The sequence below is a fragment of the Hyla sarda genome, chromosome 1, assembly GCF_029499605.1.
Source record: "Hyla sarda isolate aHylSar1 chromosome 1, aHylSar1.hap1, whole genome shotgun sequence".
NCBI lineage: Eukaryota > Metazoa > Chordata > Amphibia > Anura > Hylidae > Hyla > Hyla sarda.
This window is the reverse complement of record NC_079189.1, coordinates 257,397,514-257,421,703: the sequence shown is the minus strand read 5'-3', so window position 1 is coordinate 257,421,703 and position 24,190 is coordinate 257,397,514. Positions and strand designations below refer to the sequence as shown.

The 24,190-nt window shown below is 50.5% G+C and overlaps 18 pseudogenes; all 18 read right to left on the bottom strand.

The window, feature by feature from the left end:
- Positions 1-391: 391 nt before the first annotated feature.
- Positions 392-511, bottom strand: LOC130318611 (5S ribosomal RNA; annotated as a pseudogene).
- Positions 512-994: 483 nt separating this feature from the next.
- On the bottom strand, positions 995-1,114 carry LOC130334216 (5S ribosomal RNA; annotated as a pseudogene).
- An 877-nt stretch (positions 1,115-1,991) lies between these two features.
- LOC130351987 (5S ribosomal RNA) lies at positions 1,992-2,111 on the bottom strand (annotated as a pseudogene).
- A 1,469-nt stretch (positions 2,112-3,580) lies between these two features.
- On the bottom strand, positions 3,581-3,700 carry LOC130322380 (5S ribosomal RNA; annotated as a pseudogene).
- A 2,073-nt stretch (positions 3,701-5,773) lies between these two features.
- On the bottom strand, positions 5,774-5,893 carry LOC130313531 (5S ribosomal RNA; annotated as a pseudogene).
- Positions 5,894-6,373: 480 nt separating this feature from the next.
- On the bottom strand, positions 6,374-6,493 carry LOC130318600 (5S ribosomal RNA; annotated as a pseudogene).
- A 3,270-nt stretch (positions 6,494-9,763) lies between these two features.
- LOC130313526 (5S ribosomal RNA) lies at positions 9,764-9,883 on the bottom strand (annotated as a pseudogene).
- An 872-nt stretch (positions 9,884-10,755) lies between these two features.
- LOC130322369 (5S ribosomal RNA) lies at positions 10,756-10,875 on the bottom strand (annotated as a pseudogene).
- Positions 10,876-12,940: 2,065 nt separating this feature from the next.
- On the bottom strand, positions 12,941-13,060 carry LOC130313515 (5S ribosomal RNA; annotated as a pseudogene).
- Positions 13,061-13,540: 480 nt separating this feature from the next.
- LOC130318589 (5S ribosomal RNA) lies at positions 13,541-13,660 on the bottom strand (annotated as a pseudogene).
- Positions 13,661-16,930: 3,270 nt separating this feature from the next.
- Positions 16,931-17,050, bottom strand: LOC130313504 (5S ribosomal RNA; annotated as a pseudogene).
- Positions 17,051-17,727: 677 nt separating this feature from the next.
- LOC130348405 (5S ribosomal RNA) lies at positions 17,728-17,847 on the bottom strand (annotated as a pseudogene).
- Positions 17,848-18,529: 682 nt separating this feature from the next.
- On the bottom strand, positions 18,530-18,649 carry LOC130353021 (5S ribosomal RNA; annotated as a pseudogene).
- An 82-nt stretch (positions 18,650-18,731) lies between these two features.
- LOC130349863 (5S ribosomal RNA) lies at positions 18,732-18,851 on the bottom strand (annotated as a pseudogene).
- Positions 18,852-19,337: 486 nt separating this feature from the next.
- LOC130353035 (5S ribosomal RNA) lies at positions 19,338-19,457 on the bottom strand (annotated as a pseudogene).
- Positions 19,458-20,721: 1,264 nt separating this feature from the next.
- LOC130352177 (5S ribosomal RNA) lies at positions 20,722-20,841 on the bottom strand (annotated as a pseudogene).
- A 272-nt stretch (positions 20,842-21,113) lies between these two features.
- On the bottom strand, positions 21,114-21,233 carry LOC130346254 (5S ribosomal RNA; annotated as a pseudogene).
- An 878-nt stretch (positions 21,234-22,111) lies between these two features.
- LOC130349852 (5S ribosomal RNA) lies at positions 22,112-22,231 on the bottom strand (annotated as a pseudogene).
- Between the last annotated feature and the right edge of the window lie 1,959 nt (positions 22,232-24,190).

The window sequence follows — 24,190 nt, the reverse complement described above, 5'->3', positions numbered from 1 at the left end:
TGCACCCGGGATTCCCAGCCAGTGTCCCATGCCGGTACTTACCGGGCCCTAAGATCTGTACCAGTCTGCGATCTGACGAGAGCAGGCGCGTTCAGCTTAGGATGGCCGTTGACATCTTCACGCCTTGTATACTGTGGATTTAAGCATCAATAAATATTTTTTTTAATCGGAGAGGAAGGCGGCAACAGATCAAAATGTCAATAGCACCTTGGATTGCCAGCCAGTCACCCATGCCCGTACTTGCCGGGCAGCAGTCTGCGATCTGACAAGAACAGGCGCATTCAGCTTAGGATAGCCGTAGACGACTTCACACCCTGTATATTGTGGATTTAAGCATCAATAAATCCTTTTCGGAATCGGAGCAAAATGTCTACAGAGCTACAGAGCAAAATGTCAACAACACCTGAGATTCCCAGCCAGTCTCCCATGCTGGTACTTACCGGGCCCTAAGCTGGGTAGCAGTCTGCGATCTGACGAGAGCAGGTGCGTTCAGCTTAGGATGGCCGTTGACAGCTTCACACTTTGTATACTGTGCATTTAAGCATCAATAAATCCTTTTCGGAATCGGAACGGAAGGCGGCAACAGAGCAAAATGTCAACGGCAGCCGGGATTCCCAGCCAGTGTCCCATGCCGGTACTTACCGGGCCCTAAGATCTGTACCAGTCTGCTCTGCTACGAGAGCAGGCGCGTTCAGCTTAGGATGGCCGTTGACATCTTCACGCCTTGTATACTGTGGATTTAAGCATCAATAAATATTTTTTTTAATCGGAGAGGAAGGCGGCAACAGATCAAAATGTCAATAGCACCTTGGATTGCGAGCCAGTTTCCCATGCCCGTACTTGCCGGGCAGCAGTCTGCGATCTGAGGAGAGGTTCAGGCGCATTCAGCTTAGGATAGCCGTAGACGGCTTCACACCCTGTATATTGTGGATTTAAGCATCAATAAATCCTTTTCGGAATCGGAGCAAAATGTCTACAGAGCTACAGAGCAAAATGTCAACAACACCTGAGATTCCCAGCCAGTCTCCCATGCTGGTACTTACCGGGCCCTAAGCTGGGTAGCAGTCTGCGATCTGACGAGAGCAGGCGCGTTCAGCTTAGGATGGCCGTTGACAGCTTCACACTTTGTATACTGTGCATTTAAGCATCAATAAACCTTTTCGGAATCGGAACGGAAGGCGGCAACAGAGCAAAATGTCAACGGCAGCCGGGATTCCCAGCCAGTGTCCCATGCCGGTACTTACCGGGCCCTAAGATCTGTACCAGTCTGCGATCTGACGAGAGCAGGCGCGTTAAGCTTAGGATGGCCGTCGACAGCTTCACACCTTGTATACTGTGGATTTAAGCATCAATAAATTCTTTTCGGAATCGGAGCGGAAGGCGGCAACAGAGCAAAATGTCAACTGCACCCGGGATTCCCAGCTAGTCTCCCATGCCGGTACTTACTGGGCCCTAAGCTGGGTAGAAGTCTGCGATCTGACGAGAGCAGGCGCGTTCAGCTTAGGATGGCCGTTGACATCTTCACGCCTTGTATATTGTGGATTTAAGCATCAATAAATATTTTTTTAATCGGAGAGGAAGGCGGCAACAGAGCAAAATGTCAATGGCACCTTGGATTGCCAGCCAGTCTCCCATGCCGGTAACTGCCGGGCAGCAGTCTGCGATCTGAGGAGAGCAGGCACGTTCAGGCTTAGGATGGCTGTTGACAGCTTCACACCCTGTATATTGTGGATTTAAGCATCAATAAATCCTTTTCCGAATCGGAGGGGAAGGCGGCAACAGATTAAAATGTCAACTGCACCCGGGATTCCCAGCCAGTCTCCCATGCTGGTACTTACAAGGCTCTAAGCTGGGTAGCAGTCTGCGATCTGACGAGAACAGGCGCATTCAGCTTAGGATGGCCGTAGACGTCTTCACACCCTGTATACTGTGGATTTAAGCATCAATAAATCCTTTTCGGAATCGGAGCGGAAGGCGGCAACAGAGCAAAATGTCAACGACACCTGGGATTCCCAGCCAGTCTCCCATGCTGGTACTTACCAGGACCTAAGCTGGGTAGCAGTCTGCGATCTGACGAGAGCAGGCGCGTTCAGCTTAGGATGGCCGTTGACAGCTTCACACTTTGTATACTGTGGATTTAAGCATCAATAAATAATTTTCGGAATCTGAGCAGAAACAGAGCAAAATGTCAACTGCACCCGGGATTCCCAGCCAGTCTCCCTTGCTGGTACTTACCAGGCCCGAAGCAGGGTAGCAGTCTGCGATCTGACGAGAACAGGCGCGTTCAGCTTAGGATGGCCGTTGACAGCTTCTCGCCCTTTATACTGTGCATTTAGGCATCAATAAATCCTTTTCGGAATTGGAACGGAAGGCGGCAACAGAGCAAAATGTCGCCGGCAGCCGGGATTCCCAGCCAGTGTCCCATGCCGGTACTTACCGGGCCCTAAGATCTGTACCAGTCTGCGATCTGACGAGAGCAGGCGCGTTAAGCTTAGGATGGCCGTCGACAGCTTCACACCTTGTATACTGTGGATTTAAGCATCAATAAATTCTTTTCGGAATCGGAACGGAAGGCGGCAACAGAGCAAAATGTCAACTGCACCCGGGATTCCCAGCCAGTCTCCCATGCCGGTACTTACTGGGCCCTTAGCTGGGTAGCAGTCTGCGATCTGACGAGAGCAGGCGCGTTCAGCTTAGGATGGCCGTTGACAGCTTCACACTTTGTATACTGTGCATTTAAGCATCAATAAATAATTTTTTAATCGGAGAGGAAGGTGGCAACAGAGCAAAATGTCAATGGCACCTTGGATTGCCAGCCAGTCTCCCATGCCAGTACTTACCGGGCCCTAAGCTGGGTAGCAGTCTGCGTTCTGACGAGAGCAGGCGCGTTCAGCTTAGGATGGCCATTGACAGCTTCATGCTTTTTATACTGTGCATTTAAGCATCAATAAATCCTTTTCGGAATCGGAGAGTAAGGCGGCAACAGAGCAAAATGTCAATAGCACCTTGGATTGCCAGCCAGTCACCCATGCCCGTACTTGCCGGGCAGCAGTCTGCGATCTAAAAAGAACAGGCACATTCAGCTTAGGATAGCCGTAGACGGCTTCACACCCTGTATACTGTGGATTTAAGCATCAATAAATCCTTTTCGGAATCGAAGCGGAAGGCGGTTACAGAGCAAAATGTCAACAACACCTGGGATTCCCAGCCAGTCTCCCATGCTGGTACTTACTGGGCCCTAAGCTGGGTAGCAGTCTGCGATCTGACGAGAGCAGGCGTGTTCAGCTTAGGATGGCCGTTGTACGCTTCACATTTTGTATACTGTGGATTTAAGCATCAATAAATAATTTTCGGAATCGGAGCAGAAACAGAGCAAAATTTCAACTGCTCCCAGGATTCCCAGCCAGCCTCCCATGCCGACACTTACCAGACCCGAAGCTGGGTAGCAGTCTGCGATCTGACAAGAACAGGCGCATTCAGCTTAGGATGGCCGTAGACATTTTCACAACCTGTATACTGTGGATTTAAGCATCAATAAATCCTTTTCGGAATCGGAGCGAAAGGCGGCAACAGAGCAAAATGTCAACGACACCTGGGATTCCCAGCCAGTCTCCCATGCTGGTACTTACCGGGCCCTAAGCTGTGTAGCAGTCTGCGATCTGACGAGAGCAGGCGAGTTCAGCTTAGGATGGCCGTTGACAGCTTCTCGCCCTTTATACTGTGCATTTAAGCATCAATAAAACCTTTTCGGAATCGGAACGGAACAGAAGGCGGCAACAGAGCAAAATGTCAACGGCAGCCGGGATTCCCAGCCAGTGTCCCATGCCGGTACTTACCGGGCCCTAAGATCTGTACCAGTCTGCGATCTGACGAGAGCAGGCGCGTTAAGCTTAGGATGGCCGTCGACAGCTTCACACCTTGTATACTGTGGATTTAAGCATCAATAAATTATTTTCGGAATCGGAGCGGAAGGCAGCAATAGAGCAAAATGTCAACGGCACCTGGGATTCCCAGCCAGTCTCCCATGCCAGTACTTACCGGGCCCTAAGCTGGGAAGCAGTCTGCGATCTGACAAGAGCAGGCGCGTTCAGCTTAGGATGGCCGTTGACATCTTCACGCCTTGTATACTGTTGATTTAAGCATCAATAAATATTTTTTTTAATCGGAGAGTAAGGCGGCAACAGATCAAAATGTCTATAGCACCTTGGATTGCCAGCCAGTCTCCCATGCCCGTACTTGCCGGGCAGCAGTCTGCGATCTGACAAGAACAGGCGCATTCAGCTTAGGATAGCCGTAGACGGCTTCACACCCTGTATATTGTGGATTTAAGCATCAATAAATCCTTTTTGGAATCGGAGCAAAATGTCTACAGAGCTACAGAGCAAAATGTCAACAACACCTGAGATTCTCAGCCAGTCTCCCATGCTGGTACTTACCGGGCCCTAAGCTGGGTAACAGTCTGCAATCTGACGAGAGCAGGCGCGTTCAGCTTAGGATGGCCATTAACAGCTCCATGCCCTTTATACTGTGCATTTAAGCATCAATAAATCCTTTTCCGAATCGGAGCGGAAGGCGGCAACAGATTAAAATGTCAACTGCACCCGGGATTCCCAGCCAGTCTCCCATGCTGGTACTTACCAGACCCTAAGCTGGGTAGCAGTCTGCGATCTGACGAGAGCAGGCGCGTTCAGCTTAGGATGGCCGTTGACAGCTTCACACTTTGTATACTGTGCATTTAAGCATCAATAAATCCTTTTCGGAATCGGAACGGAAGGCGGCAACAGAGCAAAATGTCAGCGGCAGCCGGGATTCCCAGCCAGTGTCCCATGCCGGTACATACCGGGCCCTAAGATCTGTACCAGTCTGCGATCTGACGAGAGCAGGCGCGTTAAGTTTAGGATGGCCGTCGACAGCTTCACACCTTGTATACTGTGGATTTAAGCATCAATAAATTCTTTTCGGAATCGGAGCGGAAGGCGGCAACAGAGCAAAATGTCAACTGCACCCGGGATTCCCAGCCAGTCTCCCATGCCGGTACTTACTGGGCCCTAAGCTGGGTAGCAGTCTGCGATCTGACGAGAGCAGGCGCGTTCAGCTTAGGATGGCCGTTGACATCTTCACACCTTGTATATTGTGGATTTAAGCATCAATAAATATTTTTTTAATCGGCGGCAACAGAGCAAAATGTCAATGGCACCTTGGATTGCCAGCCAGTCTCCCATGCCGGTAACTGCCGGGCAGCAGTCTGCGATCTGAGGAGAGCAGGCACGTTCAGGCTTAGGATGGCCGTTGACAGCTTCACACCCTGTTTATTGTGCATTTAAGCATCAATAAATCCTTTTCCGAATCTGAGCGGAAGGCGGCAACAGAATAAAATGTCAACTGCACCCGGGATTCCCAGCCAGTCTCCCATGCTGGTACTTACCAGGCCCTAAGCTGGGTAGCAGTCTGCGATCTGACGAGAGCAGGTGCATTTAGCTTAGGATGGCCGTTGACAGCTTCACACTTTGTATACTGTGGATTTAAGCATCAATAAATAATTTTCGGAATCGGAGCAGAAACAGAGCAAAATGTCAACTGCACCCGGGATTCCCAGCCAGTCTCCCATGCTGGTACTTATCAGGCCCGAAGCAGGGTAGCAGTCTGCGATCTGACGAGAACAGGAACATTCAGCTTAGGATGGCCGTAGACAACTTCACACCCTGTATACTGTGGATTTAAGCATCAATAAATCCTTTTCGGAATCGGAGCGTAATGCGGCAACAGAGCAAAATGTCAACGACACCTGGGATTCCCAGCCAGTCTCCCATGCTGGTACTTACCGGGCCCTAAGCTGGGTAGCAGTCTGCGATCTGACGAGAGCAGGCGCGTTCAGCTTAGGATGGCCGTTGACAGCTTCACGCCCTTTATACTGTGCATTTAAGCATCAATAAATCCTTTTCCGAATCGGAGCGTAAGGCGGCAACAGATTAAAATGTCAACTGCACCCGGGATTCCCAGCCAGTGTCCCATGCCGGTACTTACCGGGCCCTAAGATCTGTACCAGTCTGCGATCTGACGAGAGCAGGCGCGTTCAGCTTAGGATGGCCGTTGACATCTTCACGCCTTGTATACTGTGGATTTAAGCATCAATAAATATTTTTTTTAATCGGAGAGGAAGGCGGCAACAGATCAAAATGTCAATAGCACCTTGGATTGCCAGCCAGTCACCCATGCCCGTACTTGCCGGGCAGCAGTCTGCGATCTGACAAGAACAGGCGCATTCAGCTTAGGATAGCCGTAGACGACTTCACACCCTGTATATTGTGGATTTAAGCATCAATAAATCCTTTTCGGAATCGGAGCAAAATGTCTACAGAGCTACAGAGCAAAATGTCAACAACACCTGAGATTCCCAGCCAGTCTCCCATGCTGGTACTTACCGGGCCCTAAGCTGGGTAGCAGTCTGCGATCTGACGAGAGCAGGTGCGTTCAGCTTAGGATGGCCGTTGACAGCTTCACACTTTGTATACTGTGCATTTAAGCATCAATAAATCCTTTTCGGAATCGGAACGGAAGGCGGCAACAAAGCAAAATGTCAACGGCAGCCGGGATTCCCAGCCAGTGTCCCATGCCGGTACTTACCGGGCCCTAAGATCTGTACCAGTCTGCTATCTGACGAGAGCAGGCGCGTTAAGCTTAGGATGGCTGTCGACAGCTTCACACCTTGTATACTGTGGATTTAAGCATCAATAAATTCTTTTCGGAATCGGAACGGAAGGCGGCAACAGAGCAAAATGTCAACTGCACCCGGGATTCCCAGCCAGTCTCCCATGCCGGTACTTACTGGGCCCTTAGCTGGGTAGCAGTCTGCGATCTGATGAGAGCAGGCGCGTTCAGCTTAGGATGGCTGTTGACAGCTTCACACTTTGTATACTGTGCATTTAAGCATCAATAAATCCTTTTCGGAATCGGAACGGAAGGCGGCAACAGAGCAAAATGTCAACGGCAGCCGGGATTCCCAGCCAGTGTCCCATGCCGGTACTTACCGGGCCCTAAGATCTGTACCAGTCTGCGATCTGACGAGAGCAGGCGCGTTAAGCTTAGGATGGCCGTCGACAGCTTCACACCTTGTATACTGTGGATTTAAGCATCAATAAATTATTTTCGGAATCGGAGCGGAAGGCGGCAACAGAGAAAAATGTCAACTGCACCCGGGATTCCCAGCCAGTCTCCCATGCCGGTACTTACTGGGCCCTAAGCTGGGTAGCAGTCTGCGATCTGACGAGAGCAGGCGCGTTCAGCTTAGGATGGCCGTTGACATCTTCACGCCTTGTATATTGTGGATTTAAGCATCAATAAATATTTTTTTCATCGGAGAGGAAGGCGGCAACAGAGCAAAATGTCAATGGCACCTTGGATTGCCAGCCAGTCTCCCATGCCGGTAACTGCCGGGCAGCAGTCTGCGATCTGAGGAAAGCAGGCACGTTCAGGCTTAGGATGGCCGTTGACAGCTTTACACCCTGTATATTGTGGATTTAAGCATCAATAAATCATTTTCCGAATCGGAGCGGAAGGCGGCAACATATTAAAAAGTCAACTGCACCCGGGATTCCCAGCCAGTCTCCCATGCTGGTACTTACCAGGACCTAAGCTGGGTAGCAGTCTGCGATCTGACGAGAGCAGGCGCGTTCAGCTTAGGATGGCCGTTGACAGCTTCACACTTTGTATACTGTGGATTTAAGCATCAATAAATAATTTTCGGAATCGGAGCAGAAACAGAGCAAAATGTCAACTGCACCCGGGATTCCCAGCCAGTCTCCCTTGCTGGTACTTACCAGGCCCGAAGCTGGGTAGCAGTCTGCGATCTGACGAGAACAGGCGCGTTCAGCTTAGGATGGCCGTTGACAGCTTCTCGCCCTTTATACTGTGCATTTAGGCATCAATAAATCCTTTTCGGAATTGGAACGGAAGGCGGCAACAGAGCAAAATGTCAACGGCAGCCGGGATTCCCAGCCAGTGTCCCATGCCGGTACTTACCGGGCCCTAAGATCTGTACCAGTCTGCGATCTGACGAGAGCAGGCGCGTTAAGCTTAGGATGGCCGTCGACAGCTTCACACCTTGTATACTGTGGATTTAAGCATCAATAAATTATTTTCGGAATCGGAGCGGAAGGCAGCAATAGAGCAAAATATCAACGGCACCCGGGATTACCAGCCAGTCTCACATGCCAGTACTTACCGGGCCCTAAGCTGGGTAGCAGTCTGCGATCTGACGAGAGCAGGCGCGTTCAGCTTAGGATGGCCGTTGACATCTTCACGCCTTGTATACTGTGGATTTAAGCATCAATAAATATTTTTTTTAATCGGAGAGGAAGGCGGCAACAGATCAAAATGTCAATAGCACCTTGGATTGCGAGCCAGTCTCCCATGCCCGTACTTGCCGGGCAGCAGTCTGCGATCTGACAAGAACAGGCGCATTCAGCTTAGGATAGCCGTAGACGGCTTCACACCCTGTATATTGTGGATTTAAGCATCAATAAATCCTTTTCGGAATCGGAGCAAAATGTCTACAGAGCTACAGAGCAAAATGTCAACAACACCTGAGATTCCCAGCCAGTCTCCCAGGCTGGTACTTACCGGGCCCTAAGCTGGGTAGCAGTCTGCGATCTGACGAGAGCAGGCGCGTTCAGCTTAGGATGGCCGTTGACAGCTTCACACTTTGTATACTGTGCATTTAAGCATCAATAAAACCTTTTCGGAATCGGAACGGAAGGCGGCAACAGAGCAAAATGTCAACGGCAGCCGGGAGTCCCAGCCAGTGTCCCATGCCGGTACTTACCGGGCCCTAAGATCTGTACCAGTCTGCGATCTGACGAGAGCAGGCGCGTTAAGCTTAGGATGGCCGTTGACAGCTTCTCGCCCTTTATACTGTGCATTTAGGCATCAATAAATCCTTTTCGGAATTGGAACGGAAGGCGGCAACAGAGCAAAATGTCAACGGCAGCCGGGATTCCCAGCCAGTGTCCCATGCCGGTACTTACTGGGCCCTAAGCTGGGTAGAAGTCTGCGATCTGACGAAAGCAGGCGCATTCAGCTTAGGATGGCCGTTGACATCTTCACGCCTTGTATATTGTGGATTTAAGCATCAATAAATATTTTTTTAATCGGAGAGGAAGGCGGCAACAGAGCAAAATGTCAATGGCACCTTGGATTGCCAGCCAGTCTCCCATGCCGGTAACTGCCGGGCAGCAGTCTGCGATCTGAGGAGAGCAGGCACGTTCAGGCTTAGGATGGCTGTTGACTGCTTCACACCCTGTATATTGTGGATTTAAGCATCAATAAATCCTTTTCCGAATCGGAGGGGAAGGCGGCAACAGATTAAAATGTCAACTGCACCCGGGATTCCCAGCCAGTCTCCCATGCTGGTACTTACAAGGCTCTAAGCTGGGTAGCAGTCTGCGATCAGACGAAAGCAGGCGCGTTCAGCTTAGTATGGCCGTTGACAGCTTCACACTTTGTATACTGTGGATTTAAGCATCAATAAATAATTTTTGGAATCGGAGCAGAAACAGAGCAAAATGTCAACTGCACCCGGGATTCCCAGCCAGTCTCCCATGCTGGTACTTACCAGGCCCGAAGCTGGGTAGCAGTCTGCGATCTGACGAGAACAGTCGCATTCAGCTTAGGATGGCCGTAGACATCTTCACACCCTGTATACTGTGGATTTAAGCATCAATAAATCCTTTTCGGAATCGGAGCGTAAGGCGGCAACAGAGCAAAATGTCAACGACACCTGGGATTCCCAGCCAGTCTCCCATGCTGGTACTTACCGGGCCCTAAGCTGGGTAGCAGTCTGCGATCTGACGAGAGCAGGCGCGTTCAGCTTAGGATGGCCGTTGACAGCTTCATGCCCTTTATACTGTGCATTTAAGCATCAATAAATCCTTTTCCGAATCGGAGCGGAAGGCGGCAACAGATTAAAATGTCAACTGCACCCGGGATTCCCAGCCAGTCTCCCATGCTGGTACTTACCAGGCCCTAAGCTGGGTAGCAGTCTGCGATCTGACGAGAGCAGGCACGTTCAGCTTAGGATGGACGTTGACAGCTTCACGCCTTGTATATTGTGGATTTAAGCATCCATACATATTTTTATTAATCGGAGAGGAAGGCGGCAACAGAGCAAAATGTCAATGGCACCTTGGATTGCCAGCCAGTCTCCCATGCCGATAACTGCCGGGCAGCAGTCTGCGATCTGAGGAGAGCAGGCACGTTTAGGCTTAGGATGGCCGTTGACAGCTTCACACCCTGTATATTGTGGATTTAAGCATCAATAAATCCTTTTCCGAATCGGAGCGGAAGGCGGCAACAGATTAAAATGTCAACTGCACCCGGGATTCCCAGCCAGTCTCCCATGCTGGTACTTACAAGGCTCTAAGCTGGGTAGCAGTCTGCGATCAGACGAAAGCAGGCGCGTTCAGCTTAGTATGGCCGTTGACAGCTTCACACTTTGTATACTGTGGATTTAAGCATCAATAAATAATTTTCGGAATCGGAGCAGAAACAGAGCAAAATTTCAACTGCTCCCAGGATTCCCAGCCAGCCTCCCATGCCGACACTTACCAGGCCCGAAGCTGGGTAGCAGTCTGCGATCTGACAAGAACAGGCGCATTCAGCTTAGGATGGCCGTAGACATTTTCACAACCTGTATACTGTGGATTTAAGCATCAATAAATCCTTTTCGGAATCGGAGCGAAAGGCGGCAACAGAGCAAAATGTCAACGACACCTGGGATTCCCAGCCAGTCTCCCATGCTGGTACTTACCGGGCCCTAAGCTGTGTAGCAGTCTGCGATCTGACGAGAGCAGGCGAGTTCAGCTTAGGATGGCCGTTGACAGCTTCTCGCCCTTTATACTGTGCATTTAAGCATCAATAAAACCTTTTCGGAATCGGAACGGAACAGAAGGCGGCAACAGAGCAAAATGTCAACGGCAGCCGGGATTCCCAGCCAGTGTCCCATGCCGGTACTTACCGGGCCCTAAGATCTGTACCAGTCTGCGATCTGACGAGAGCAGGCGCGTTAAGCTTAGGATGGCCGTCGACAGCTTCACACCTTGTATACTGTGGATTTAAGCATCAATAAATTATTTTCGGAATCGGAGCGGAAGGCAGCAATAGAGCAAAATGTCAACGGCACCTGGGATTCCCAGCCAGTCTCCCATGCCAGTACTTACCGGGCCCTAAGCTGGGAAGCAGTCTGCGATCTGACAAGAGCAGGCGCGTTCAGCTTAGGATGGCCGTTGACATCTTCACGCCTTGTATACTGTTGATTTAAGCATCAATAAATATTTTTTTTAATCGGAGAGTAAGGCGGCAACAGATCAAAATGTCTATAGCACCTTGGATTGCCAGCCAGTCTCCCATGCCCGTACTTGCCGGGCAGCAGTCTGCGATCTGACAAGAACAGGCGCATTCAGCTTAGGATAGCCGTAGACGGCTTCACACCCTGTATATTGTGGATTTAAGCATCAATAAATCCTTTTTGGAATCGGAGCAAAATGTCTACAGAGCTACATGTCAACAACACCTGAGATTCTCAGCCAGTCTCCCATGCTGGTACTTACCGGGCCCTAAGCTGGGTAACAGTCTGCAATCTGACGAGAGCAGGCGCGTTCAGCTTAGGATGGCCATTAACAGCTCCATGCCCTTTATACTGTGCATTTAAGCATCAATAAATCATTTTCCGAATCGGAGCGGAAGGCGGCAACAGATTAAAATGTCAACTGCACCCGGGATTCCCAGCCAGTCTCCCATGCTGGTACTTACCAGACCCTAAGCTGGGTAGCAGTCTGCGATCTGACGAGAGCAGGCGCGTTCAGCTTAGGATGGCCGTTGACAGCTTCACACTTTGTATACTGTGCATTTAAGCATCAATAAATCCTTTTCGGAATCGGAACGGAAGGCGGCAACAGAGCAAAATGTCAGCGGCAGCCGGGATTCCCAGCCAGTGTCCCATGCCGGTACATACCGGGCCCTAAGATCTGTACCAGTCTGCGATCTGACGAGAGCAGGCGCGTTAAGTTTAGGATGGCCGTCGACAGCTTCACACCTTGTATACTGTGGATTTAAGCATCAATAAATTCTTTTCGGAATCGGAGCGGAAGGCGGCAACAGAGCAAAATGTCAACTGCACCCGGGATTCCCAGCCAGTCTCCCATGCCGGTACTTACTGGGCCCTAAGCTGGGTAGCAGTCTGCGATCTGACGAGAGCAGGCGCGTTCAGCTTAGGATGGCCGTTGACATCTTCACACCTTGTATATTGTGGATTTAAGCATCAATAAATATTTTTTTAATCGGCGGCAACAGAGCAAAATGTCAATGGCACCTTGGATTGCCAGCCAGTCTCCCATGCCGGTAACTGCCGGGCAGCAGTCTGCGATCTGAGGAGAGCAGGCACGTTCAGGCTTAGGATGGCCGTTGACAGCTTCACACCCTGTTTATTGTGCATTTAAGCATCAATAAATCCTTTTCCGACTCTGAGCGGAAGGCGGCAACAGAATAAAATGTCAACTGCACCCGGGATTCCCAGCCAGTCTCCCATGCTGGTACTTACCAGGCCCTAAGCTGGGTAGCAGTCTGCGATCTGACGAGAGCAGGTGCATTTAGCTTAGGATGGCCGTTGACAGCTTCACACTTTGTATACTGTGGATTTAAGCATCAATAAATAATTTTCGGAATCGGAGCAGAAACAGAGCAAAATGTCAACTGCACCCGGGATTCCCAGCCAGTCTCCCATGCTGGTACTTATCAGGCCCGAAGCAGGGTAGCAGTCTGCGATCTGACGAGAACAGGAACATTCAGCTTAGGATGGCCGTAGACAACTTCACACCCTGTATACTGTGGATTTAAGCATCAATAAATCCTTTTCGGAATCGGAGCGTAATGCGGCAACAGAGCAAAATGTCAACGACACCTGGGATTCCCAGCCAGTCTCCCATGCTGGTACTTACCGGGCCCTAAGCTGGGTAGCAGTCTGCGATCTGACGAGAGCAGGCGCGTTCAGCTTAGGATGGCCGTTGACAGCTTCACGCCCTTTATACTGTGCATTTAAGCATCAATAAATCCTTTTCCGAATCGGAGCGTAAGGCGGCAACAGATTAAAATGTCAACTGCACCCGGGATTCCCAGCCAGTGTCCCATGCCGGTACTTACCGGGCCCTAAGATCTGTACCAGTCTGCGATCTGACGAGAGCAGGCGCGTTCAGCTTAGGATGGCCGTTGACATCTTCACGCCTTGTATACTGTGGATTTAAGCATCAATAAATATTTTTTTTAATCGGAGAGGAAGGCGGCAACAGATCAAAATGTCAATAGCACCTTGGATTGCCAGCCAGTCACCCATGCCCGTACTTGCCGGGCAGCAGTCTGCGATCTGACAAGAACAGGCGCATTCAGCTTAGGATAGCCGTAGACGACTTCACACCCTGTATATTGTGGATTTAAGCATCAATAAATCCTTTTCGGAATCGGAGCAAAATGTCTACAGAGCTACAGAGCAAAATGTCAACAACACCTGAGATTCCCAGCCAGTCTCCCATGCTGGTACTTACCGGGCCCTAAGCTGGGTAGCAGTCTGCGATCTGACGAGAGCAGGTGCGTTCAGCTTAGGATGGCCGTTGACAGCTTCACACTTTGTATACTGTGCATTTAAGCATCAATAAATCCTTTTCGGAATCGGAACGGAAGGCGGCAACAAAGCAAAATGTCAACGGCAGCCGGGATTCCCAGCCAGTGTCCCATGCCGGTACTTACCGGGCCCTAAGATCTGTACCAGTCTGCTATCTGACGAGAGCAGGCGCGTTAAGCTTAGGATGGCTGTCGACAGCTTCACACCTTGTATACTGTGGATTTAAGCATCAATAAATTCTTTTCGGAATCGGAACGGAAGGCGGCAACAGAGCAAAATGTCAACTGCACCCGGGATTCCCAGCCAGTCTCCCATGCCGGTACTTACTGGGCCCTTAGCTGGGTAGCAGTCTGCGATCTGATGAGAGCAGGCGCGTTCAGCTTAGGATGGCTGTTGACAGCTTCACACTTTGTATACTGTGCATTTAAGCATCAATAAATCCTTTTCGGAATCGGAACGGAAGGCGGCAACAGAGCAAAATGTCAACGGCAGCCGGGATTCCCAGCCAGTGTCCCATGCCGGTACTTACCGGGCCCTAAGATCTGTACCAGTCTGCGATCTGACGAGAGCAGGCGCGTTAAGCTTAGGATGGCCGTCGACAGCTTCACACCTTGTATACTGTGGATTTAAGCATCAATAAATTATTTTCGGAATCGGAGCGGAAGGCGGCAACAGAGAAAAATGTCAACTGCACCCGGGATTCCCAGCCAGTCTCCCATGCCGGTACTTACTGGGCCCTAAGCTGGGTAGCAGTCTGCGATCTGACGAGAGCAGGCGCGTTCAGCTTAGGATGGCCGTTGACATCTTCACGCCTTGTATATTGTGGATTTAAGCATCAATAAATATTTTTTTCATCGGAGAGGAAGGCGGCAACAGAGCAAAATGTCAATGGCACCTTGGATTGCCAGCCAGTCTCCCATGCCGGTAACTGCCGGGCAGCAGTCTGCGATCTGAGGAAAGCAGGCACGTTCAGGCTTAGGATGGCCGTTGACAGCTTTACACCCTGTATATTGTGGATTTAAGCATCAATAAATCATTTTCCGAATCGGAGCGGAAGGCGGCAACATATTAAAAAGTCAACTGCACCCGGGATTCCCAGCCAGTCTCCCATGCTGGTACTTACCAGGACCTAAGCTGGGTAGCAGTCTGCGATCTGACGAGAGCAGGCGCGTTCAGCTTAGGATGGCCGTTGACAGCTTCACACTTTGTATACTGTGGATTTAAGCATCAATAAATAATTTTCGGAATCGGAGCAGAAACAGAGCAAAATGTCAACTGCACCCGGGATTCCCAGCCAGTCTCCCTTGCTGGTACTTACCAGGCCCGAAGCTGGGTAGCAGTCTGCGATCTGACGAGAACAGGCGCGTTCAGCTTAGGATGGCCGTTGACAGCTTCTCGCCCTTTATACTGTGCATTTAGGCATCAATAAATCCTTTTCGGAATTGGAACGGAAGGCGGCAACAGAGCAAAATGTCAACGGCAGCCGGGATTCCCAGCCAGTGTCCCATGCCGGTACTTACCGGGCCCTAAGATCTGTACCAGTCTGCGATCTGACGAGAGCAGGCGCGTTAAGCTTAGGATGGCCGTCGACAGCTTCACACCTTGTATACTGTGGATTTAAGCATCAATAAATTATTTTCGGAATCGGAGCGGAAGGCAGCAATAGAGCAAAATATCAACGGCACCCGGGATTACCAGCCAGTCTCACATGCCAGTACTTACCGGGCCCTAAGCTGGGTAGCAGTCTGCGATCTGACGAGAGCAGGCGCGTTCAGCTTAGGATGGCCGTTGACATCTTCACGCCTTGTATACTGTGGATTTAAGCATCAATAAATATTTTTTTTAATCGGAGAGGAAGGCGGCAACAGATCAAAATGTCAATAGCACCTTGGATTGCGAGCCAGTCTCCCATGCCCGTACTTGCCGGGCAGCAGTCTGCGATCTGACAAGAACAGGCGCATTCAGCTTAGGATAGCCGTAGACGGCTTCACACCCTGTATATTGTGGATTTAAGCATCAATAAATCCTTTTCGGAATCGGAGCAAAATGTCTACAGAGCTACAGAGCAAAATGTCAACAACACCTGAGATTCCCAGCCAGTCTCCCAGGCTGGTACTTACCGGGCCCTAAGCTGGGTAGCAGTCTGCGATCTGACGAGAGCAGGCGCGTTCAGCTTAGGATGGCCGTTGACAGCTTCACACTTTGTATACTGTGCATTTAAGCATCAATAAAACCTTTTCGGAATCGGAACGGAAGGCGGCAACAGAGCAAAATGTCAACGGCAGCCGGGAGTCCCAGCCAGTGTCCCATGCCGGTACTTACCGGGCCCTAAGATCTGTACCAGTCTGCGATCTGACGAGAGCAGGCGCGTTAAGCTTAGGATGGCCGTTGACAGCTTCTCGCCCTTTATACTGTGCATTTAGGCATCAATAAATCCTTTTCGGAATTGGAACGGAAGGCGGCAACAGAGCAAAATGTCAACGGCAGCCGGGATTCCCAGCCAGTGTCCCATGCCGGTACTTACTGGGCCCTAAGCTGGGTAGAAGTCTGCGATCTGACGAAAGCAGGCGCATTCAGCTTAGGATGGCCGTTGACATCTTCACGCCTTGTATATTGTGGATTTAAGCATCAATAAATATTTTTTTAATCGGAGAGGAAGGCGGCAACAGAGCAAAATGTCAATGGCACCTTGGATTGCCAGCCAGTCTCCCATGCCGGTAACTGCCGGGCAGCAGTCTGCGATCTGAGGAGAGCAGGCACGTTCAGGCTTAGGATGGCTGTTGACTGCTTCACACCCTGTATATTGTGGATTTAAGCATCAATAAATCCTTTTCCGAATCGGAGGGGAAGGCGGCAACAGATTAAAATGTCAACTGCACCCGGGATTCCCAGCCAGTCTCCCATGCTGGTACTTACAAGGCTCTAAGCTGGGTAGCAGTCTGCGATCAGACGAAAGCAGGCGCGTTCAGCTTAGTATGGCCGTTGACAGCTTCACACTTTGTATACTGTGGATTTAAGCATCAATAAATAATTTTTGGAATCGGAGCAGAAACAGAGCAAAATGTCAACTGCACCCGGGATTCCCAGCCAGTCTCCCATGCTGGTACTTACCAGGCCCGAAGCTGGGTAGCAGTCTGCGATCTGACGAGAACAGTCGCATTCAGCTTAGGATGGCCGTAGACATCTTCACACCCTGTATACTGTGGATTTAAGCATCAATAAATCCTTTTCGGAATCGGAGCGTAAGGCGGCAACAGAGCAAAATGTCAACGACACCTGGGATTCCCAGCCAGTCTCCCATGCTGGTACTTACCGGGCCCTAAGCTGGGTAGCAGTCTGCGATCTGACGAGAGCAGGCGCGTTCAGCTTAGGATGGCCGTTGACAGCTTCATGCCCTTTATACTGTGCATTTAAGCATCAATAAATCCTTTTCCGAATCGGAGCGGAAGGCGGCAACAGATTAAAATGTCAACTGCACCCGGGATTCCCAGCCAGTCTCCCATGCTGGTACTTACCAGGCCCTAAGCTGGGTAGCAGTCTGCGATCTGACGAGAGCAGGCACGTTCAGCTTAGGATGGACGTTGACAGCTTCACGCCTTGTATATTGTGGATTTAAGCATCCATACATATTTTTATTAATCGGAGAGGAAGGCGGCAACAGAGCAAAATGTCAATGGCACCTTGGATTGCCAGCCAGTCTCCCATGCCGATAACTGCCGGGCAGCAGTCTGCGATCTGAGGAGAGCAGGCACGTTTAGGCTTAGGATGGCCGTTGACAGCTTCACACCCTGTATATTGTGGATTTAAGCATCAATAAATCCTTTTCCGAATCGGAGCGGAAGGCGGCAACAGATTAAAATGTCAACTGCACCCGGGATTCCCAGCCAGTCTCCCATGCTGGTACTCACCAGGCCCTAAGCTGGGTAGCAGTCTGCGATCTGACGAGAACAGGCGCATTCAGCTTAGGATGGCCGTAGACGTCTTCACACCCTGTATACTGTGGATTTAAGCATCAATAAATCCTTTTCGGAATCGGAGCGGAAGGCGGCAACAGAGCAAAATGTCAACGACACCTGGGATTCCCAGCCAGTCTCCCATGCTGGTACTTACCAGGCCCTAAGCTGGGTAGCAGTCTGCGATCTGTCGAGAGCAGGCGCGTTCAGCTTAGGATGGCCGTTGACAGCTTCTCGCCCTTTATACTGTGCATTTAGGCATCAATAAATCCTTTTCGGAATTGGAAAGGGAGGCGGCAACAGAGCAAAATGTCAATGGCAGCCGGGATTCCCAGCCAGTGTCCCATGCCGGTACTTACCGGGCCCTAAGATCTGTACCAGTCTGCGATCTGACGAGAGCAGGCGCGTTAAGCTTAGGATGGCCGTCGACAGCTTCACACCTTGTATACTGTGGATTTAAGCATCAATAAATTATTTTCGGAATCGGAGCGGAAGGCAGCAATAGAGCAAAATATCAACGGCACCCGGGATTCCCAGCCAGTCTCCCATGCCAGTACTTACCGGGCCCTAAGCTGGGTAGCAGTCTGCTATCTGACGAGAGCAGGCGCGTTCAGCTTAGGATGGCCGTTGACATCTTAATGCCTTGTATACTGTGGATTTAAGCATCAATAAATATTTTTTTTAATCGGAGAGGAAGGCGGCAACAGATCAAAATGTCAATAGCACCTTGGATTGCCAGCCAGTCTCCCATGCCCGTACTTGCCGGGCAGCAGTCTGCGATCTGACAAGAACAGGCGCATTCAGCTTAGGATAGCCGTAGACGGCTTCACACCCTGTATATTGTGGATTTAAGCATCAATAAATCCTTTTCGGAATCGGAGCAAAATGTCTACAGAGCAACAGAGCAAAATGTCAACAACACCTGAGATTCCCAGCCAGTCTCCCATGCTGGTACTTACCGGGCCCTAAGCTGGGTAGCAGTCTGCGATCTGACGAGAGCAGGCGCGTTCAGCTTAGGATGGCCGTTAACAGCTTCACGCCCTTTATACTGTCCATTTAAGCATCAATAAATCCTTTTCCGAATCGGAGCGGAAGGCGGCAACAGATTAAAATGTCAACTGCACCCGGGATTCCCAGCCAGTCTCCCATGCTGGTACTTACCAGGCCCTAAGCTGGGTAGCAGTCTGCGATCTGACGAGAGCAGGCGCGTTCAGCTTAGGATGGCCGTTGACAGCTTCACACTTTGTATACTGTGCATTTAAGCATCAATAAATCCTTTTCGGAATCGGAACCGGAACGGAAGGCGGCAACAGAGCAAAATGTCAACGGCAGCCGGGATTCCCAGCCAGTGTCCCATGCCAGTACTTACTGGGCCCTAAGATCTGTACCAGTCTGCGATCTGACGAGAGCAGGCGCGTTAAGCTTAGGATGGCCGTCGACAGCTTCACACCTTGTATACTGTGGATTTAAGCATCAATAAATTATTTTCGGAATCGGAGCGGAAGGCAGCAATAGAGCTAAATGTCAAGCGGGATTCCCAGCCAGTCTCCCATGCCAGTACTTACCGGGCCCTAAGCTGGGTAGCAGTCTTCGATCTGACGAGAGCAGGCGCGTTCAGCTTAGGATGGCCATTGACAGCTTCATGCTTTTTATACTGTGCATTTAAGCATCAATAAATCCTTTTCGGAATCGAAACGGAAGGCGGCAACAGAGCAAAATGTCAACTGCACCCGGGATTCCCAGCCAGTCTCCCATGCCGGTACTTACCGGGCCCTAAGCTGGGTAGCAGTCTGCGATCTGACGAGAGCAGGCGCGTTCAGCTTAGGATGGCCGTTGACATCTTCATGCCTTGTATATTGTGGATTTAAGCATCAATAAATTTTTTTTTTAATCGGAAAGGAAGGCGGCAACAGAGCAAAATGTCAATGGCACCTTGGATTGCCAGCCAGTCTCCCATGCCGGTAACTGCCGGGCAGCAGTCTGCGATCTGAGGAAAGCAGGCACGTTCAGGCTTAGGATGGCCGTTGACAGCTTTACACCCTGCATATTGTGGATTTAAGCATCAATAAATCCTTTTCCGAATCGGAGCGGAAGGCGTCAACATATTAAAAAGTCAACTGCACCCGGGATTCCCAGCCAGTCTCCCATGCTGGTACTTACCAGGACCTAAGCTGGGTAGCAGTCTGCGATCTGCCGAGAGCAGGCGCGTTCAGCTTAGGATGGCCGTTGACAGCTTCACACTTTGTATACTGTGGATTTAAGCATCAATAAATAATTTTCGGAATCGGAGCAGAAACAGAGCAAAATGTCAACTGCACCCGGGATTCCCAGCCAGTCTCCCTTGCTGGTACTTACCAGGCCCGAAGCTGGGTAGCAGTCTGCGATCTGACGAGAACAGGCGCGTTCAGCTTAGGATGGCCGTTGACAGCTTCTCGCCCTTTATACTGTGCATTTAGGCATCAATAAATCCTTTTCGGAATTGGAACGGAAGGCGGCAACAGAGCAAAATGTCAACGGCAGCCGGGATTCCCAGCCAGTGTCCCATGCTGGTACTTACCGGGCCCTAAGATCTGTACCAGTCTGCGATCTGACGAGAGCAGGCGCGTTAAGCTTAGGATGGCCGTCGACAGCTTCACACCTTGTATACTGTGGATTTAAGCATCAATAAATTCTTTTCGGAATCGGAGCGGAAGGCAGCAATAGAGCAAAATATCAACGGCACCCGGGATTACCAGCCAGTCTCACATGCCAGTACTTACCGGGCCCTAAGCTGGGTAGCAGTCTGCGATCTGACGAGAGCAGGCGCGTTCAGCTTAGGATGGCCGTTGACATCTTCACGCCTTGTATACTGTGGATTTAAGCATCAATAAATATTTTTTTTAATCGGAGAGGAAGGCGGCAACAGATCAAAATGTCAATAGCACCTTGGATTGCGAGCCAGTCTCCCATGCCCGTACTTGCCGGGCAGCAGTCTGCGATCTGACAAGAACAGGCGCATTCAGCTTAGGATAGCCGTAGACGGCTTCACACCCTGTATATTGTGGATTTAAGCATCAATAAATTCTTTTCGGAATCGGAGCGGAAGGCAGCAATAGAGCAAAATGTCAACGGCACCCGGGATTCCCAGCCAGTCTCCCATGCCAGTACTTACCGGGCCCTAGGCTGCGTAGCAGTCTGCGATCTGACGAGAGCAGGCGCGTTCAGCTTTGGATGGCCATTGACAGCTTCATGCTTTTTATACTGTGCATTTAAGCATCAATAAATCCTTTTCGAAATCGGAGAGGAAGGCGGCAACAGAGCAAAATGTCAATAGCACCTTGGATTGCCAGCCAGTCTCCCATGCCCGTACTTGCCGGGCAGCAGTCTGCGATCTGACAAGAACAGGTACATTCAGCTTAGGATAGCCGTAGACGGCTTCACACCCTGTATACTGTGGATTTAAGCATCAATAAATCCTTTTCGGAATCGGAGCGGAAGGCGGCTACAGAGCAAAATGTCAACAACACCTGGGATTCCCAGCCAGTCTCCCATGCTGGTACTTAACGGGCCCTAAGCTGGGTAGCAGTCTGCGTTCTGATGAGAGCAGGCACGTTCAGCTTAGGATGGCCGTTGACAGCTTCACGCCCTTTATACTGTGCATTTAAGCATCAATAAATCCTTTTCCGAATCGGAGCGGAAGGCGGCAACAGATTAAAATGTCAACTGCACCCGGGATTCCCAGCCAGTCTCCCATGCTGGTACTTACCAGGCCCTAAGCTGGGTAGCAGTCTGCGATCTGACGAGAGCAGGCGCGTTCAGCTTAGGATGGCCATTGACAGCTTAACACTTTGTATACTGTGGATTTAAGCATCAATAAATCCTTTTCGGAATCGGAACGGAAGGCGGAAACAGAGCAAAATGTCAACGGCAGCCGGGATTCCCAGCCAGTGTCCCATGCCGGTACTTACCGGGCCCTAAGATCTGTACCAGTCTGCGATCTGACGAGAGCAGGCGCGTTAAGCTTAGGATGGCCGTCGACAGCTTCACACCTTGTATACTGTGGATTTAAGCATCAATAAATTCTTTTCGGAATCGGAGCGGAAGGCGGCAACAGAGAAAAATGTCAACTGCACCCGGGATTCCCAGCCAGTCTCCCATGCCGGTACTTACTGGGCCCTAAGCTGGGTAGCAGTCTGCGATCTGACGAGAGCAGGCGCGTTCAGCTTAGGATGGCCGTTGACATCTTCACGCCTTGTATATTGTGGATTTAAACATCAATAAATATTTTTTTAATCGGAGAGGAAGGCGGCAACAGAGCAAAATGTCAATGGCACCTTGGATTGCCAGCCAGTCTCCCATGCCGGTAACTGCCGGGCAGCAGTCTGCGATCTGAGGAGAGCAGGCACGTTCAGGCTTAGGATGGCCGTTGACAGCTTCGCACCCTGTATATTGTGGATTTAAGCATCAATAAATCCTTTTCCGAATCGGTGCGGAAGGCGGCAACAGATTAAAATGTCAACTGCACCCGGGATTCCCAGCCAGTCTCCCATGCTGGTACTTACCAGGCCCTAAGCTGGGTAGCAGTCTGCGATCTGACGAGAGCAGGCGCGTTCAGCTTAGGATGGCCGTTGACAGCTTCACGCCTTGTATATTGTGGATTTAAGCATCAATAAATATTTTTATTAATCGGAGAGGAAGGCGGCAACGGAGCAAAATGTCAATGGCACCTTGTATTGCCAACCAGTCTCCCATGCCGGTAACTGCCGGGCAACAGTCTGCGATCTGAGGAGAGCAGGCACGTTCAGGCTTAGGATGGCCGTTGACAGCTTCACACCCTGTATATTGTGGATTTAAGCATCAATAAATCCTTTTCCGAATTGGAGCGGAAGGCGGCAACAGATTAAAATGTCAACTGCACCTGGGATTCCCAGCCAGTCTCCCATGCTGGTACTTACCAGGCCCTAAGCTGGGTAGCAGTCTGCGATCTGACGAGAGCAGGCACGTTCAGCTTAGGATGGCCGTTGACAGCTTCACACTTTGTATACTGTGGATTTAAGCATCAATAAAAAAAATTCGGAATCTGAGGAGAAACAGAGCAAAATGTCAACTGCACCCGGGATTCCCAGCCAGTCTCCCATGCTGGTACTTACCAGGCCCGAAGCTGGGTAGCAGTCTGCGATCTGACGAGAACAGGCGCATTCAGCTTAGGATTGCCGTTGAGAGCTCCTCGCCCTTTATACTGTGCATTTAGGCATCAATAAATCCTTTTCGGAATTGGAACGGAAGTTGGCAACAGAGCAAAATGTCAACGGCAGCCGGGATTCCCAGCCAGTGTCCCATGCCGAAACTTACCGGGCCCTAAGCTGGGTAGCAGTCTGCGATCTGACGAGAGCAGGCGCGTTCAGCTTAGGATGGCCGTTGACATCTTCACTCTTTGTATACTGTGGATTTAAGCATCAATAAATATTTTTTTTAATCGGAGATTAAGGCGGCAACAGGTCAATAGCACCTTGGATTGCCAGCCAGTCTCCCATGCCCGTACTTGCCGGGCAGCAGTCTGCGATCTGACAAGAACAGGCGCATTCAGCTTAGGATAGCTGTAGACGGCTTCACACCCTGTATATTGTGGATTTAATAAATCCTTTTCGGAATCGGAGCAAAATGTCTACAGAGCTACAGAGCAAAATGTCAACAACACCTGGGATTCCCAGCCAGTCTCCCATGCTGGTACTTACCAGGCCCTAAGCTGGGTAGCAGTCTGCGATCTGACGAGAGCAGGCGCGTTCAGCTTAGGATGTCCGTTAACAGCTTCACGCCCTTTATACTGTGCATTTAAGCATCAATAAATCCTTTTCCGAATAGGAGCGGAAGGCTGCAACAGATTAAAATGTCAACTGCACCCGGGATTCCCAGCCAGTCTCCCATGCTGGTACTTACCAGGCCCTAAGCTGGGTAGCAGTCTGCGATCTGACGAGAGCAGGCACGTTCAGCTTAGGATGGCCGTTGACAGCTTCTCACTTTGTATACTGTGCATTTAAGCATCAATAAATCCTTTTCGGAATCGGAACGGAAGGCGGCAACAGAGCAAAATGTCAACGGCAGCCGGGATTCCCAGCCAGTGTCCCATGCCGGTACTTACCGGGCCCTAAGATCTGTACCAGTCTGCGATCTGACGAGAGCAGGCGCGTTCAGCTTAGGATGGCCATTGACAGCTTCATGCTTTTTATACTGTGCATTTAAGCATCAATAAATCCTTTTCGGAAACGGAATGGAAGGCGGCAACAGAGCAAAATGTCAACTGCACCCGGGATTCCCAGCCAGTCTCCCATGCCGGTACTTACTGGGCCCTAAGCTGGGTAGCAGTCTGCGATCTGACGAGAGCAGGCGAGTTCAGCTTAGGATGGCCGTTGACATCTGCACGCCTTGTATATTGTGGATTTAAGCATCAATAAATAATTTTTTAATCGGAGAGGAAGGTGGCAACAGAGCAAAATGTCAATGGCACCTTGGATTGCCAGCCAGCCTCCCATGCCGGTAACTGCCGGGCAGCAGTCTGCGATCTGAGGAGAGCAGGCACGTTCAGGCTTAGGAT